Source organism: Cnephaeus nilssonii (assembly GCF_951640355.1).
Source record: "Cnephaeus nilssonii genome assembly, chromosome: X".
In the NCBI taxonomy this organism is placed as follows: domain Eukaryota; kingdom Metazoa; phylum Chordata; class Mammalia; order Chiroptera; family Vespertilionidae; genus Cnephaeus; species Cnephaeus nilssonii.
The window spans coordinates 118020710-118036856 of record NC_137071.1 but is presented as its reverse complement, the minus strand read 5'-3'; positions in this window follow the sequence as shown (position 1 = coordinate 118036856).

Here is a 16147-nt window from a genome sequence, read left to right as displayed (position 1 = left end):
AGGTATACAATTTTGGGATTATAAAAATTTTCAATTATAGCTCTATTGGTATTCCTTCATTTTATTATGAAATTAAGTGTTATAATAGAAAAGTTTGAGGACAGCCTGATTTTTTATTCCTATATAGTTAAAATGTTTTATTACCCTAAACACTTGACAATGTTGCTTTCTTTATAAGTATAGTTAAAAAATTAATATCCCCTTTGCTTTTTTAAAAATATATTTTTGTTGATTTCAGAGAAGAAGGGAGAGGGAGAGAGGGATAGAAACATCAATGATGAGAAAGAATCATCGATCAGCTGCCACCCACATGCCCCCCACTGGGGATTGAGCCCCAACCAAGGCACCCTGACCTGGAATCTAGCTGTGACCTCCTGGTTCAGAGGTAGAGGCTCCAACATTGAGCCACATGGCCGGTCTACCAGTAATGTCCCATTTAAATCAGTATTTAGTTATGAGAATTTATCTTAGGGATATAAACTGTATTACTGGGAATTTTCCAGGCAATGTGGAAAGTTTATTTGAATTTTGAGAGCTTAGGAAATAGATGGGTGAGTAGATGAGGCTAACTCTGTGGACAGAGAATTTTTTAGCTAGAATGAAATGAGGATTTTATATTACAAAATGCAGGGAATAGCCAAATGCTTTCACCTAATCTCTATTCTCAACACTTAACTAGAAAAATCTCTTCAGGTTTGAATAGATTGTCCTTCCAGAAATGAGGCAGGGAGACATTTATTCTGAATCTGGTTGTTTATTTATACTTTCTCCAAGTAAGAGATTGTGAGACTATGGTGATATTTAATTATAATGTCCATCTCCTGAGGCTTTTTTTGTTTGTTTTACCTATTGTAAATTCCCCTTGCTTTATTTGGGTATGAAAGCAGAATTTCTTCTAAGAAATCAAGAGAGGCAGGATTTTTCAAGAAAGAGCCTTGATCCAGTGCAATTTAATATCTTATTACTTGTCACTAATTTCAGAAATTCACATGTCATAGGAAAGTGGCACAATGACTTTGATCCAACTTTATTATGAACATTAATCATAATGTACTCTGTATTCTACCAAAATAGTAAAATAATGGTCAAGATAATGTTCCTTAGGTAAAGACAGACAAATATTCCAGGTATTATCCTGACCATTATTTTTAAGCTCTATGAATAAAATGTATTTTATTAAAATAAATTTTATTATTTATTAAAGCCCTATAGGGATTTAATTATTATTAAAACCCTGTTATTTAATAAATATTATTAAAGACCTATTATTTATTTATTAAAGTCTGTATATTAAAGCCTTATATAAAATTGTTTGGTCAAAAGGGATACAAATTTTTAAATTTGCCAAAAGTAAGTGAGTGTCCTTTTTATTCACTTTTCCCTACCCTAGAGTTTTGTAATTCCTTTAAATCCCTATCATTCTGATAGTCCTAAGTGGTTTTAGTTTTAATTATGACTGATGTCACATACTTTTTCTTTTATTGTATTATTTTTTTACATTTTAACTTTGGCTAAAAGAATGAGGAAAAGTTTGTTAGGTTGAGCAGGGAGGGTGAGTCCTCAGGCAAAGATCTTCAGGTGTAGGAAGCAGCATGTGCAAAGATTACAGAAGTTTGAAAGTGGGTCTGTTCAAGAAATGCTGGAACAGGGTTCATAGAAGGGTTGCTGGGAGATCAGGCTGGAAAGGCAAAGTGGGGTCAGTTCTTTACATATAATTTAGTCTCCCTTTTAACCTTGAACCCATTGATGAGATACCTTCCTAATTCCAGTACACTGATTATAATGGTTCTCATTGGATAATTGATAAAAATTAACAGCCAGTACTCTCTGAGTCAATTTTTATCTTTGGTCCTTATAACCCCCATTGTAATTTCACATGGAAAATAATTTTAAAGCACCTACCATGTTACTTGTTAGCTTGCTACTGTTTAATTTGATTTAACTCCAGAGTAGTACCAGAAAATGGTACATAATGAATCTGTTCCTTTAACTTTACCAGAGCAAGGACAATTTACATTTAAAATTTTTTTTCTTCAGAAAAAGCAGTTACTTCTTTTACTATCCTGGGATGCTAAAATACCTATCAGTATATTCTCAGCTGCATGGCCTGCTTCACTTTTTCCTAAAAAATAATTAAGGTAAGGAATGACATGGATGAAAATCTTAAGAACCATGACATGTATTTTGTTTTTGTTAATTGACCCCAAGTTTCTTCTTAACCACTAAGAAATTATATAGGATGCAGTATTTTATTTACAAATAAAATGCCACTTGTTGTGCTTGGAATAAAAGTACAAGTAAGACATATTGGAGATTTCTAGTCTGAACTCTGAGTCTTTGGTTTCTCATTCAGTTTTAGACTCTCCACAAAAACATTTCTTTAAAGAAAAAGTATCTTCAACAAAGGAATGACAGGCACTTAGCTAATCTCTATAAATTGATGTCACATACTTTTTAATATGCTTAATATGTTTTTTCACCATTTGTGTTTGTTTTATAAATTGCAATGTTTGCTAAAATAATCCTATCTAATAAATTAGTAATATGCAAATTGACCATCACTCCAACACAAGATGGCCACCCATGTGGTCAAAGATGGCTGCCCCCATGTGGACACAAGATGGCTGCCACAAGATGGCCGGCAGGGGAGGGCAGTTGTGAGCAATCAGGCCAGCAGGGGAGGGCAGTTGGGGGCAATCAGGCCAGTAGGAAATGGCAGTTAGGAGTGACCAGGCCGGCAGGGGAGGGCAGTTAGGGGCAATCGGACCAGCAGGGGAGCAGTTAGGCATTGATCAGGCTGGCAGGGGAGAGGTTAGGGGGTGATCAGGCTGGCAGGCAGAAGCGTTTATGGGCAATCAGGCAGGCAGGCAGGTAAGTGGTTGGTAGCCAGCAGTCCTGGATTGTGAGAGGGATGTCTGACTGCCGATTTAGGGCAGTTGGACCTCCCTCAAGGAGTCCCAGATTGGAGAGGGTGCAGACTGGGCTGAGGGACACCCCCCCCCACCCCCGTGCACGAATTTCATGCACTGGGCCTCTAGTGATGTTTATATTTGTCTTACTGATCGGGTCTTGTTATATGACATATACATTGCAAGTTTTTCTAACTTGTTAGCCGTATTTTGTGTATATGTGTGTGTGTGTATTATTTCATTGTTGTTATTTTACCCACCTATTTTAACATTACCATTGTCTAATTTTTAAAGTATTACCATTTAATTTTTGATTTTAGTATTTTTCATATTCAGAATTGAGTCTCTCAAATCAAATCTATAAAAATGGTAACCTAAAATTTGACTAATGCTTTTATGATTTGTCTTATATTTAAAACTTCAAACCACTTACAGGTTGTTTTAATTGTTATAATAAAAGCAAATTTTTTTTGTTTTTGTTTGTTACTAGATAACTCTTTCTCCCCCTTAATACCACTTCTTAAATATTTTTTTTTTGTTAATTTGAAATGCCACATTTAGCATGTATAAAGTCCCATATATCCTTTGGTTTATTTAAAGACCTTATTCTGTTCTAGTGATTTGTCTGTTCTCAACACTATATCATTTTTTCTAAATAAAGCCACATGGTAATACATTTTGATATCTGGCAGGACAAATAATTTTTTACTCTCCTTATCAACTGTCCTTTTAAAAAAGAAAAAGAATAGATAGGTATATTTGTTCAAGTACAACAATAAATAGGAGTATTTTCCTAGTAGATGCTATAAATTATCTTATGTAATAAAAGGCTAATATGCAAATTGTCCCTTCAACTGGGAGTTCAACTGGGAGTTTGACCAGGTTGTGGGGCCAGCCTGCCAAACACCCACGGCCCTTCCTTCCAGCCGGCCCTGCCTTGTATCGGACCCCCCACCCCGATCAGAGGCGGGGCTGGCCAACCAACTGCCTGCAGCCACTCCCTCCAGCCAGCCTGGCCCAATCATGCACTGGGCCTCTAGTCCTATATAATAAAAGCATAATGTGCAAATCAACTGAATGGTAGAACAACTGGTCGGCAGGGGGCAGAGCCAGTGAGCAACCAGTGCCAGGCCAGCCAAGAATGGGCCAGCAGGCAGAGGGAGGGGACAGTGATGGGGACCAGTGGTGGCGGAGGGACAATCAGGGGTGTGGGGCTGGCCGCTCGCCAGCTGGTGTGGTCCCCTGATCAATCCACCCAGTCAACTCCTGCAGAGGGAGGCTACTGGTAGCAGCAGTGGCAGGGCAATTTGGGGCAGACTGGCTGGCGCTGTCCACAGATCAGCCCACTGGGGTTGCCTCCCTCAGAGGAAGGCCACCAGCGATGGTGTTAGAGCGATTCAGGGTGCAGCTGGCCACTCACCATCCTCAGATCAGTCCTCTGGGGTCATCTCCTGCAGAGGGAGGCCACCGGTGATGGCGGTGGGGTAATTCGGGGCTGGGCCAGCTGCTCCTCATTGCCTGATTGGCCCGCCCAGTCACCTCCTGCAGAGGGAGGCCAGACTGCGGACCTAAGCCATCAGTTGAACATCCCCTGAGTGCTCCTGGACTGCAAGAAGGCACAGGCCAGGCTGAGGGACTCCCCAGAGTGCATGAATTTTGCACACCAGGTCTCTAATATAATATAAAAGAGTATCAACTTTAGATCCATTTTGTTAAATTTCAAGTTATATTCCATAGAGATTTTAATAGAAAAATATATGGATATGAAATTTACTACTTGAGTGCCTCCATCCAAGAATAAATATAGCCTTTCATTTTCCTAAGATTATATAATTTCCAAAATATAGTTTTAGCATTTTTATTTAGAGGCTACATGGTTTGGGTTTTTTTATTTGTTTATTTTATTAGCTTTTTGATATTATTGTGGGTTATCATTTTGTTCCACAATATTTTTCATTTGGTTACTGTCAGAATACAGGAAAGCTAATAACTTTTAAATTATTTTTTCCAAACAGCTTACTATATAGAACACTTGTTTTCTCTAATATATTTACATTTGAATCTATTGGATTTTTCAGATAGATAATCATTTCTTGTGCAAATAATTATAATTCTGCTTATTTATAAAGTATTTTAAAACTTATTTTTTGTATTCTCTGAATGATGTTTTTGGGAGAAGTACTAGAAATATAAATACTAATAATTACAGCAGATAATGTTAAATTACTCATTATTTTAATGGATAGTGGAGTGAGGGAAGGGTCAATTAAATGACTGTACTTGATCTACATTGATCCTACCATTTCCAACTATTTGTTATGATTTTTTCCCAAATGTTCTATCTTGAAAGGGATTTTCTGGAGCAAAATATCTTATTTGCTTTTAGTGTTCAGGGTCATATCATACATTTAAGAGCATGTTTCTAGTCTGATAAAACATATTATAAAAAAGATATGACATATATATCCTAGATGTAAAACTATTGAAAACAAAATTGACAGTGTAAGTGTTGGCAAGGACCCAATGCTACTGGAAATCTTCTATATTGCTGGTAGTAATACAAAAAGATAGCACAGCCAGTCTGGAGGACATATTGGCAGTTTGTTAAATATGCACTAAATATTTTATGATTCCATTTCCATGTCATTCTGGGAAAGACAAAACCCTAGGGATGAAGATTGTTGCTAAGATTTGGTGTAAGGGTAAGTTTTTACTACATAAGTATTGCACAAAAGAGTACTTTGGGATAAGGTCTTGTCTTGAATTCTGATCATGGAGATGTTTATATGACTCTATGTAAGTGTCAAAACTTGCAGAACTTGCAAAAAGTGAATTTTACTAGATGTGAATTCAAAACTAAATTTAAAAATCATAGAACAGGGTCTTCCTTTGAGCTAACACTTGTTTCTCCCTCTGGTAGATTACCTGCTAGTAGCAAGGTCAGCTTAGACATCTCTGAGAAAATACCAAACCAAATGTTTTCTGTTCAGTGCAGAGGCTCATGCAATTTTAGCATTTTATATTCATCCATCTACTTTTCATAGAAAAATCAGGTTTTTAAAAATGACTCAAAAATGATTTAAAAAGAGATAAAGTGAATTGTAATACATTTGTAAGTATGAGAAATCATTGAGTCAATGTCATATACTGGACTGAATTTTAGGCATCAGCTTGCATTAGATATATGTTTGTTTGTTTTTCATTAATTGTATTTAAAGTTATAAGGATTCTTGTGTCTCCCTCAGCCACAATTTAAGTGTTATTCAAAAGATTGTCATACTTATATAGAATAATCATTTTAATTCTTTTGAATTGTACCTTTTTATCATTTTAACAATATAATATTTACAAATCTTGTCATGATATTGCAATTTAGTTATTTACTTCTTAATTATTCCTGCTGAAAGGAAACAGAGATGTTTACCATCTAAATACAGCAGTGGCATACAATGTCTTATAAGTTATGCAGACAGGCCAGTCAAAGCTCTTGGGCCAGTCTAAATTCTCTTATTTGGGTTGCCATAATTTTCCATGGTATACTCCATAACAAGACCAACAGTTCCTCAATAACTTTTATACATTCTGTCTCCTGGATCCATTTTTTTTATGTTACCTCTTCTTGATCCCCACTTTCTTTGTCCAAACACTTTTGTCCTGGGTTACAGGTATAGCCTTATACATAGTTTCTTTTTCACCTATATAAACCCTCTTCCTGCTTATCTACTAATAATTGAAAAATGAGTAATGGTATATGAATTCAAGATTTACAGACTGGCATATGCAAATGTGGTATGCCAATCAACCAGATAATAAGTATTAGACATTATAGTCAGTCCACAATCACTTGAACTTCAGATAATTGTAAATTAAATGTTACAGTATCACTTTCACCCTTGTAATTGGAAAATATTCATTATAAAAGAATAATATCAGACTGGAAGATGACGGCTGGCAAGAGGGTGTGAGTGAGTGAGGGGGTGAAAGGAGAGTGTGTGGATGTGTGTGCTGTGAGTATGAGTGAGTGAGGGACAGTTAAATCCTGCAGAAGTAGAAGGGGCTGGCAGACCAGACTCTCTTGGACAGGGAGCACCTATCACCACTGTGGGCACTCCCAGAGCTAAGGGGCTTGGGCATGGAACCCACGCCATCTTGAAGGGGAGAGTGGCCTCTTCTAGGAACTCATCAGCACCACCACACAGACAGGCCTTGGACACTGCTTGCGACCCAGCAGCCACTCCAGCCAAAATCCTGCTGCCCCACCCACAGACCCATGGGCCCTGGGACCTCCACCTCCAATGGGGCACCACTCCCACAGCAGTAAGTGCAATTTTCCCCCTCCCCAGTGGCTGAAATCCTGATGCTACAGTCGTGCATTTCCAGCACGCAGGCCTCCTGAGCCCACTGTTCCACAGGTCGCTCTTGGGTGCCACTGTGAGCCCCTGCTGGGCACACTCTTATACAAACAAGGGCACACTGCCCCGGTAGTAGAAATTCTGAATTACCCCTCCCTGGATACCTGCCCACAGACACCTTGGTTGTGTGGCTTTAGTGCCAGGGCCTCTCTGAGTGTGTGAGTGTGCCACCCTGGCAAACAGACCATGGGTGCCTCTGTAGGCCGCCACTGGGCAAACATGAATTCAACCAAGGTAGCAAGGCCCCCAGCAGTAAAATTTTGGACTTCCCCCACTCCCGGCTGCCTGCCCACAGACACCTCAGTCATGGAGCTTCAGCACAAGGGCCTCTGAGTGCACTGCCCTGGCAAATGGTCCTGGGGTACCTCTGTGAGCCATCATGTGCAAATCCAACCAAGGACTCAAGACCCTGGCAGCAAAAACTGAGCCTTCCCACTCCACAGCTTCCGACCTCTGGACACCACAGTCATGCTTTTCCAGTGCGCAGGCCTCCTGAGCCCAAGGCCACAAAGGTGGCTCTTCAGTGCCTCTGTGAGGCCCCCTGGGCAAGGTCATATCCAAACAAGGGCACACAGCCCCAGCAGCAGAAATTCAGACTTCCTCCACTTCTGGATGCCTGCCCACAGACACATCAGTCAGTTGGCTTCAGCGCCAGGGACCCTCTGAGTGCATAAGTGCGCCGCCCTGGCAAACAGACCCTGGGTGTCTCTGTGAGCCACTACTGGGTGTGTGTGAATCCAACCAAGGGCGCGAGGCCTGGGCAGCAAAAAAACTGAATCTTCCCACTCCATAGCTGCCAACCTCCGGACACCACAGTCACACTTTTCCAGTGCACAGGCCTCTTGAGCCCACCACCCCAAAGGTGGCTCTTGGGTGCCTCTGTGAGTCCCCACTGGGTGCATTCATATCAAACAAGGGCACATGGCCCTGGTAGTAAAAATTTGGACTTCCCCCACACCTGACTGCCTGCCCACAAACACATTGGTCACGTGGTTTCAGTGCAAGGGCCCCTCTGAGTGTGCCACCCTGGCAAATGGCTCCTGGGTGCCTCTGTGAGTCACTGCTGGATGTGCGTGAATCCAACCAAGGGCACAAGGCCCTGGCAGCAAAAAATGAGTCTTCCCACTCCACAGCTGCCAACCTCTGGACACCGCAGTTGCACCTTTCAAGCATGCAGGCCTACTGAGCCCGCTGCCCCTATAGGCGGCTCCTGGGTGCCTCTTTGAGCCCCAGCTGAGTGCACTCATATCCAAACAAGGGTGCATGGCCCTGGCAGTAGAAATTTGGACTTTGCCCTTCCCGGCTGCCTACCCACAAACACTGTGGTCCCTTGGTTTCAGCACACAGGCCCCCTGAGGCCACCACCCCAGGAAGCAACTCCCAGGTGCCTCTGTGAGCTGCCACTAGGCACACTTGTATCCAATAAAGGGCTCAAGGCCCAGGCAGCAGAAACTCGGACTTCCCCCTCCTCAGCTGCTGACCTCCAGTCACTACAGTCACACCAGTCCAGTGCATAAGCCTCCTGAGCCTGCTGCCCCAGCAGGTGGCCCCTGGGTACTTCTCTGAGCCACTGCAAGGCATAACCCCAGCTGTTGGCATCCAGTCCCCACGGTAGTGCCTCTCCAGCAAATAGGTCCCCTGAGCCCACTGCCCCAGCAGATAGCTCCTGGGTGACTCTGTAAGCAGCCATTGAGCATGCATATCCAACCAAGAGCACACATCCCCCAAAGCAGAGACTGGGACTTCATCCTCCACTGGGCTGGTGGCACACCACAATCACTCCAATCCAGTTTGTGGGCCCCACGAGTACACACCCCTTGCAGAGGATACCTGGGCCAGATGATACCTGCTGCCACTGGGTGTGTGCCTCTCCAAACAAGGGTGAACAGCTCCCTCAGTAGGATCCATGACATCCCCCTCCCAGCTAGCTACCTCTGGACAGCTTGGAGAGTTACTGAGGACTTGCCTCCCTGGACAAGGTCACATTGTTTCAGCCACAGACTCCGAGATTCCAATATCCCCAGCTGCTGGATCCTGAACCCACTCATGATTCAGAGAGGGAACTCACTTTGGCTAGAGTCCCACTGCCTCAACCACAGACTATGAGACACCCTCCCCCCACTGGCACAAGCTCTGGGCTCCTTGTAGTGGGTTGCAGAATGAAGTTAATCCAGCAGGAGTCACACTGCACTGGCCAAAGTCACAGTACCTGAGCCACATTCCCCAAGACTCCTTCCTCCCAGGCTGTGGACTCTGAAAACCCACAGTGAACACATACCAGTGAGACCTCATACAATTTTTCCACAAGAGCTGGAATCATGATTACATCTAAAACAGCTTGCACAATGAAGCCAGGGGTGAGTCACATTACTAATCCGTGATGGGACTTCATCCATGAATAAGAAACTAACATTCAAGATCCAATGACATCAAAATAACCCAAATAGCTCAAGTAGGAAGCTCTGCTAGATCACCAAGCCCAGGAGACCTGAGAGACTGTACCTCTAGCACCACTTCCAAAATAAGCTAGGTAGCAAAGCAGTTGGATGTAAAACACAGAAACAATTAAAATGTTACAGCAAAAACTGGGGAGACAAATAAACAACCCCCAAAGGAAAGAAAAAGAGGAATCACCAGAAAGGGAATTAAATAAAATGGAGGCAAGTAATATGTCAGAGAAAGAATTCAGAATAATGGCTATAAGGATGCTCTAAGAGCTGGATGACAAATACACACAACTCAATGAGCATTATAAGGAGCTGAATGAGAATGTCACCAACATGAAAAGGAACCAAGAGAAAATGAAGAATGACATAGCTGCAATGAAGAACACAATGGAAGGCTTAAACAGTAGACTAGAAGAGGCTGAGGACCACATCAGTGAATTAGAAGAAAAGGTAGGAAAAACACACATAAACATAGGAGGACTGGAAAGGAAACTTAAAAAGCAAGAGGAGAGCCTAAGGGAGCTTTGGGACAACACAAAACAAAACAACATCTGCATAATAAGGGTACCAGAGGACAGGAAGCAGAGCAAGAAATAGAAAACCTGTTTGAAGAAATAATGACAGAAAACTTCCCTGATATTGGCAAGGAAAAAATCAGGCATATCCAAGAAGCACAAAGAGTCCCAAACAAGATGAACCCCAAAAGACCAACACCAGGACACATCATAATTAAATTGGCAAATATCAACGAAAAAGTAAGAATCTTAAAGGCTGCCTGAGTTAGACAGAAAGTTACCTACAAGGGATATCCCATTAGAATATCAACTGATTTCTCAACAGAAACACACCACGCCAGAAGGGAATGGAAAGAAATATACAAAGTGATGCAAAGCAAGGAATCCAAGAATACTATACCCAGCAAGGCTATCATTCAAAATTGAAGGTGGAATCAGGAGCTTCACAGACAAAAAAGAGCTAAGAGAGTTTATTATGACCATTGCAAGAAATGCTAAAGGGACTGCTCTAAAAAGAAGAAACAGAAAGGCAAGAAGAAACACAAAAATTAAGAATAAAAATGATGACAAACAAGTACTTATCAATAATAACATTAAATGTAAATGGATTAAATGCTTCAATAAAAAGACATAGGGTAGTTGAATGGATAAGAAAACAGGACCCATATATTTGCTTTCTGCAAGAGACCCACCTCAGAACAAAGGATTCACAGAGACTGATCATGAAGGGATAGAAAAATTTTTTTCAGGCAAATGGAAATGAGAAAAAAGCTGGGGTTGAAATACTTATATCTGACAAAATAGACCTCAAAGTAAAGGCCATAAGAAGAGATAAAGAAGGCCACTGCATGATTCTAAAAGGAGCAATTCAACAAGAGGATATAACTCTGGTAAACATATATGCACCCAATACATGAACACCCAAATACATAAAACAACTTCTGGAAGATATCAAGGAAAGATCAATAGCAATACAATCATAGTAGCAGACTTTAATACCCCACTGACAGCAATGGATAAATCCTCTAAATGAAAAATCAGCAAAGAAACAGCAACCCTAAATGATGCACTAGATCAGATGGACTTAATTGACATCTTCAGAGCATTTTACCCAAAAGCTACAGAATATACATTCTTCAAAAGTGCACATGGGACATTTTCAAAGATAGAACACATAATAGGACACAGGCAAAATCTCTTCAAATTTAAGAAGATAGAAATCATAACAAGCATCTTCTCATATCACAATGGCATAAAACTAGAAATAAACTACAATAATCATATCAATTGATCCAGAAAAGGCCTTTGACAAAGTCCAAACACCTTTTTCTTATAAAAAAAAAGCTCAGCGGGAATAGAGGGATCATACCTCAACATAATAAAAGCCTTATATGACAAACCTACATACTCAATGGGCAAAAACAAAAACCATTTCCCTGAAGAACAGGAGCAAGACATGGATGCCCACTTTCACCACTCCTGTACAACATAGTACTGGAAGTGCTAGCCACAGAGATTATACAAGAGGACAAAATAAATGGCATCCAAATTGGAAAAGAGGAAGTAAAATTGTCATTATTCAGAGATAACTTGATACTGTACATAGAAAACCCAATGACTCCATAAAAAATTATTAGACTTAATAAATTAAGTCAGAAATGTAGCAGGAGACAAAATTAATGCCAAGAAAGCTATGGCATTTTTATACACCAATAGTGAATTTACAGAAAGAGAGATTAAAAAAACAATCCCATTTACCATTGCACCAAAAAAATTAAGATACCTAATAATAAATTTAACTAAGGAGGTAAAAGACCTGTATTCAGAACACTATAGGACTTTAAATACAGAGATAGAGGAAGACATAACAGATGGAAGTACTTATAGTGTTCATGGATTGGTAGAATCAACATCATTAAAATGTCCTTACTACCGCAAGAAATCTATAGATTCAATGCAATCCCCATTAAAATACCAATGGCATACTTCACTGATCTATAACAAACTCTCCAAAAATTCATATGGAATAAAATAGACCCTGAATAGCTGCAGCAATCCTGAGAAAGAACAACAAAGTTGGAGGGATCTCAATATCAGATATCAAGCTGCATTTCAAAGCCACTGTTTTCAAAACTGCCTGATACTGGCACAAGAACAGACATATAGACCAATGGAATAGAATAGAGAACCCAGAAATCGACCCAAACCACTACGTCCAATTAATATTTGACAAAGGAGGCAAGAGCATACAGTGGAGTCAAAAGAGTATCTTCAATAAATGGTGTTTGGAAAATTGGTCAGATACATGCAAAAAATGAAACTAGACCACCAACTTACACCATAAACAAAAATAAACTCAAAATGGATAAAAAACTAAATGTAAGGTTGGAAACCATAAAAATCTTAGAAGATTCCATAGGCAGCAAAGTATCAGACATATGCTGAAGCAATATCTTCACTGATACAGCTCCTAGGGCAATGGAAACTAAAGAGACAATAAACAAATGGACTACATCAAAATAAAAAGCTTCTGCACAGCAAAAGAAACCATAAACAAAACAACAAGAAAGCCCATTGCATGGGAGAACATATTTGCCAATATTATCTCCTATAAGGGTTTAATCTCCAACATTTACAGGGAACTCATACAACTTAACAAAAGGAAGATAAACAGCCATATCAAAAAATGGGCAATGGACCTAAATAGATACTTTTTGAAAGAGGACATAAGGAAGGTCAAGAGACATATGAAAACACTAGAGGCCCGGTGCACAAAATTCATGCACGGGGAGGGGTGAGGGGTGTCTTTCAGCCCAACCTGCACCCTCTCCAATCTGGGACCCCTTTGGGATCGGGCCTAAACAGGCAGTCAGACATCCCTTTCACAATCTAGGACTGCTGGTTCCCAACTACTCGCCTGCTTGCCTTCCTGATTGCTCCTAACCGCTCTGCCTGCCAGCCTGATCACCCCTTAACCACTCCCCTGCCAGCCCGATCGATGCCTAACTGCCCTCCCCTGACACCCCGGTCACCCCCAAATGCCCTCCCTTGCATATTCCCTCTTTATTAGATAGGGTTTTTTCTTTAGCATATTGGACAGTCCTAACAGGTTTGGCTCAGTGGATGGAGCACTGGCCTACAGAACCAAGGGTCCTAGGTTTGATTCTGGTCAAGGGCATGTACCTTGGTTGGGGGCACATACCCAGTTGGGAGTTTGCAGGAGGCAGTTGATCGATGTTTCTTTCTCATAGATGTTTCTAGCTCTCTATCCCTCTCCCTTCCTCTCTGTAAAAAATCAATAAAATATATATTATAAAAAAATAAACATTTAAGATTCCTCCATATCTGCCTGGCTGGTGTGACTCAATGGTTGAGACCCCAGGCTGCCACCGCTGGAGGGGTTCTGGCCCTGGCCAAGCTGAGACCCCAGCCCAAGGCTGCTGCCTCAGCCCACCTAGATGACACCCCATCTCAGCCTGGCTGCGGATAGCCCGGTGGGTTCCCTCCCTGGCCTGAAGATCGTGCATTGGCGGTGCACTGCGCTGCTGGCATGACACCCCAGCCCCAAGCCCCATGGCCCGCTTTGCCCCGGATCACGTGCGGCTCGGGGGGTGGGGCGCTGCCGGCCTGACACCCTGGCCAAAAGCCCCGCGGCCCACTTCGCCCTGGATCCCGCACGGCTTGGGGGGCGGGTCGCTGCCAGCCTGACACCCCAGTCAAAAGCCCCAAGGCCCCCTTCACCCCCTATCGCACGTGGCTCAGGGGGCGGGTCGCTGTCGGCCTGACACCCCAGCCCAAAGCCCCGCGGCCCACTTCGCCCCCGATCACACGCAGCTCAGAGGCGACCAGCCGGACACCCCGGACTGCTGTCACTGGGCAGGAATTGCTGTGTTTGGGGTGGGCACCTCCCAGCTAGACACCCTGGACTGCCACTGCTGGGCAGACTTAAGGACTCCGGGCTTGGGGCTAAGAGGACTGGGCGCCGTCATCTTCTGGCCATGGGTGCCACCATTTTGTTGCGGAGTGATGGTTAATTTGCATATTACCCTTTTATTAGATAGGATGCTCAAAATCACTAATCATCTGAGTGATGCAAATCAAAAGGACAATGAGGTACCATCTCACACCTGTCAGAATGGCTATCATCAACAAATCAACAAATGACAAGTGCTGGCGAGGATGCGGGAGAAAAAATAAGGAACCCTCGGAATATTTTTCTAGAAGTGGTATTACTGGGTCAAATTGCAGTTCCATTTTTACATTTTTGAGTAAATGCCATACTGTTTTCCACAATGGCTGCACCAGTCTGCATTCCCACCAGCAGTGAAGAAGGGTTCTTTTTTCTCTGCATCCTCTCTAGCACTTGTGATTTGTTGATTTTTTGATGATAGCCATTCTGACAGGTGTGAGGTGGTACCTCATTGTTGTTTTGAGCCAGGCAGTGAAGGAAAAATACTACATGATCTTACTCATTTATGGATAATAAAGAACATTATAACCTGAGAAACAAAAAGATAGATACAGAGGCAGAAAAACATCGAACAGATTGTCAAATTACAGCGGGAAGGCTGGAGAGTGTTGGGGGTGGGTGGCAAGAGATCAACCTAAGGACTTGTATGCATACATATAAGCCTAACCAATGGACACAAGACACTGGGATGGGGGTGAGGGCATGTGCCGGGGGGTAGGGGCGGCTGGGGGAAGGTCAATGGGGAAAAAAAGGAGACATATATACTACTATTTGTAATACTTTAAACAAGAAAAAAAGGAACCCTCGTGCACTGCTGTTGGGAATGCAGACTGGTGCAGCCACTGTGAAGAACAGTATGGAGTTTCCTCAAAAAACTAAAAATGGAACTTCCATTTGACCCAATGATCCCACTTCTAGGAATATATCCCAAGAAACTAGAAAGACCAATCAGAAATCATATATGCACCCCTATATTCATAGAAGCACAATTTACAGGAGCTAAGATTTGAAAACAGCCCAAGTGCCCATCAGCAGATGAGTGGATTAGAAAACCGTGGTACATCTACACAATGGAATACTATGCTGCATTAAAAAAGAAGGAACTCTTACCATTTGCAACAGCATGGATGGAGCTGGAAAGCATTATGCTAAGTGAAACAAGTCAGTCAGAGAAAGATAAATATCACATGATCTCACTCATTTGTGGATTATAATGAACAACATAAACTGATGAACAAAAACAGATCCAGAGACTGAGGAGCATTGATAAGATGCTCAAACCTCACAGGGAAGGCAGGGGAGGTGAGGGTAAGGGGGAGAGATCAACCAAAGGACTTGTATGCATGCATATAAGCATAACCAATGGACACAGACACCAGGAGGTTGAGGGCATGAACGGGAGTGAGGTGCGGAGCAATAAAGGAATAAGGACACATATGTAATACCTTAATCAATAAAGAAAAGAAGAATAATATCTAGTTTAACAAATTTTCAGGAGACAGGTAGTATCAAGCAGGTTTCTGTGACTGTAGATTGCTAAAATCTTTTGGTAAGGTAATTTTTGTACCTTAATATTAAAAGAAACATGTTTATTAGAAATCTATACTACATAAATAAAATGTATGTAAGATGCATACTGCATCATCATTTTAATTAAATGAACTATCAATATTTCCCTTTTGTAAGGGGATAGATGACTAAATTATGGTGTAGTCATTCTAAGTTTTAAAGAGAAAAGTTTATATCTATGTCTATTGACTTGGAAAGGTCCCCATAATATATTCTGTGGAAAAAATGTTGAAGAACAATGAATATAAAATGATTACTTATGCACATAAAGAATATAGAACCTAAAATTAATATTTTTAGTGCATGTTTATGATATTACAGAGGA